This window comes from Prunus avium, chromosome 2 (assembly GCF_965620075.1).
Source record: "Prunus avium chromosome 2, drPruAviu1.hap1.1, whole genome shotgun sequence".
NCBI lineage: Eukaryota > Viridiplantae > Streptophyta > Magnoliopsida > Rosales > Rosaceae > Prunus > Prunus avium.
The window spans coordinates 7,227,359-7,230,276 of record NC_142285.1 but is presented as its reverse complement, the minus strand read 5'-3'; the positions used below and the strand labels follow the sequence as shown (position 1 = coordinate 7,230,276).

The 2,918-nt window shown below is 36.9% G+C and overlaps 1 pseudogene across 1 annotated transcript; it reads left to right on the top strand.

The window, feature by feature from the left end:
• The first annotated feature begins 271 nt into the window (after window positions 1-271).
• LOC110774094 (protein yippee-like At4g27745) lies at window positions 272-1,232 on the top strand (annotated as a pseudogene). The gene is made up of 2 exons (XR_015833575.1): window positions 272-410; window positions 794-1,232. The product of XR_015833575.1 is annotated as a protein yippee-like At4g27745 (transcript).
• The last annotated feature ends 1,686 nt before the right edge of the window (window positions 1,233-2,918 follow it).

Below are 2,918 nucleotides of genomic sequence, written 5' to 3'. Positions count from 1 at the left end.
ATAATGGAGAGTGTAGAGAATTTGGGAGCTATGCATATTTTCTGATTTCAACTTATGTTCATTCAATTACACATCAAAACATATATACATGTAATAACCCTAAAAACATTCCATGAAACATTCCCTAAAACATTCCATGAAACATTCCCTAAAACAAGGATTACATTGCTCAAGAAAAGTATTCCCTAAAACAAGGAATGAGACAAGTGCCATGAGACAAGGGGTGTCTTGTGTTTCATGTCTTTGTGTTCCACAAAGGACAATCACACAAGAAACCACTATTGCTAACACTTTGTTCGTCGTAATCTCGATTTCTGATGGCGGAATTTGTTGGGCCGAGGTTGTATAGTTGCTGTAATTGCAGAAACCATGTTGCCCTTCATGATGATGTCATTTCTAAAGCCTTTCAGGTGAAGAACTTTGCTTTGCTTTGATTAAGCTGTTGTGCTTCTTTTGATTGGCTGTCATTAAGAAAGAGACCTGCTTTGATATGCTAATGAGAATCTGTTCTTTAAAATGAAATGAATAGACGTTTACTTGTCACTAGATTTTGGATGAAATGAGGAATAAAAGTTTAGCCTTCGTGTAAGTTGAAATGAAGACTCAATTCAAACTTGATTAGCCAAGGGAAGGAGGCAAGTAGTTGTTTTCTGTTTGGTTGAGGGTTTTTATGTTCTGCATTGTATTGATTTGGTTAATGTGTATATTAGATAGTCTTGTTCTGGATGTGACTATGATGAGAGGATTTGCAAGAACATTACTTGATTCGGCTATTTCTTTTCCTAAATCATAGGGTAGAAATGGTCGAGCCTTTCTGTTTTCACATGCAATGAACATTACAGTCGGGCCAAAAGAAAACAGACAACTCATGACTGGTCTGCACACTGTTGCTGATGCCTCCTGCTGCGACTGCCATGAGGTGCTGGGTTCGAAGTACGAATGAGCCTATGAGGAAATGCAGAAGTACAAGGAAGGGAAATTCATACTTGAGAAATCAAAAATCGTCAAGGAAAACTGGTAGTATGTGTGGAGGCTTTTAGTTCATCTGTCTGCATGTTAAATGCAAGTGTATGGGATGCTCATGCTTCTATTCATCTTGTTCAAGAAATCTCATCAATTGAAAATATCAATTATTGTTCCTTGTTGTGCATTCATTTCGTGTTCCTCGTGTGAATATTGTATTGGGGATGATTGATTTTGTTAATAAATTGTGAATAACTCTTTCAGTTTAGCTGATGGAATTAAATTTGAAATTCTGCATACAATTTTCTGTATACTATATACTCAGTTTCAATCTAGAGCTTACTCGTAATCATTGTTAGTGATTAAAATTGCGCTAAAGTTGAAATAAATACTACTTCAAACCCTAGAATTACTAGGAATCCTAATCTAAAAACGAAAAAACAATTTCAGCATCACTAGGAGGAAATTAAACTCTAGGAACCCTAGAATTACTAGGAATCCTAGTCTAAAAACAAAAATAACAAACCCCAGCATCACTAGGATGACTAGGAATATTTAATTGAAGTCTAAAAAGGAAAAATAAAAATAAAAATTCTGAAAGGACTTGATCCACTCCGGAGCTTTTAATCCTAACTCTCCCACTATACATTGTGTGGCCGTGATTTGCTCTAGTCTCTTTTCTAAAAAAGTAACCTATTATACGACGTCGTTATGCATAAAAATCCTACACTGAGGCTCAATCTACAAGAATCAAATGAAGCAGCATCCACCAAGGCATTTGAAATGACTCTGCATAGCATCTACCTTCGTTTCTTCTTTTTTCCCTTTGATTTGCTTGCCCGCTGCCTTCATATTCATTGTTGAATCAAATGTCTCCTTCCCATTCCTTGTTCCCTGCACATTTAGAACATCAACTGCAACTACAGGCGGTGGAGGTTCAACCACTTCACATGAACCTTTAATTTCAATTTGATCATTTGGTAACTGTACAACACCACTCCCTTCAACTAGCTTGACCCCTTCCTCTATTTTCCCTTCAACTAGCTTGATCGCAGCCTCTAAATTACTTAAGGAAATTGAGCTCTCTCTCACATTCCTTACTAGTTGCACTATTAGCATACTTAAGAGTACTTGAAGAGATTCATCTAATCTAAGAAGTTTATTGGTATATTCATACTTCTTGTTGTAGCTAGCCCACTTACGAATCTTAGAGCACTTGTGAACGAGCTCTGCACCCTTCTTCATTTGTATTATAAAATTCTCTAGTTCCTCTTTTGAGAGATGCAAAACCTTGTTATATTCTGCTATCTCTTCTATAAGTGGTTTTAGAGAATCTATCGTGGATTTGAGATCCCCGAGGATGTGTTTAAACATCCTTGTCTTGTCCTCCGCTTGTATAACAGCACCAAGGAGCACCCCAAACGATGTTCCTAGAGTAGCCCTTTGCACATCATTCCCTTCACATTGGCCATGACCCATCGTCTGTGTATTATTGCTTCTTGAAAACTCCCTCATATTTGTTTCTTGATGCACTTTCACTAAATTGGACAGAAGGGCTGCAATTTGGGCAGAACAGATCGGAAACGAAAATATTCAGAATTAAAAACCAATTCCGATGCTGATGTGTTCGGCAATTTCGGAAACCTAGAAAATACGGAAAAGTAGGGAATTCATAAAAATTAGAAATTCCAGACGTATCGAAACTAATGAAATTTAATTCAAAATTTATAATCCAGCCGGCCAAAAGCCCAAATGCACGGAGATATTTGAAGCCCAAATATAGTAAACGGCTTGACTTGAATTCTATGATAACATCGCTTGCCTAGAATGAAGCTTTTATATTAAAAAAAACAGATGAGGTTTATGTAAGCAGCTGATGTGGGATTGCAACCACTTCATAAAAACATAAAAACGATATGGGATTGCAACCATTCCCTTGTCCACCGGAAAACTAA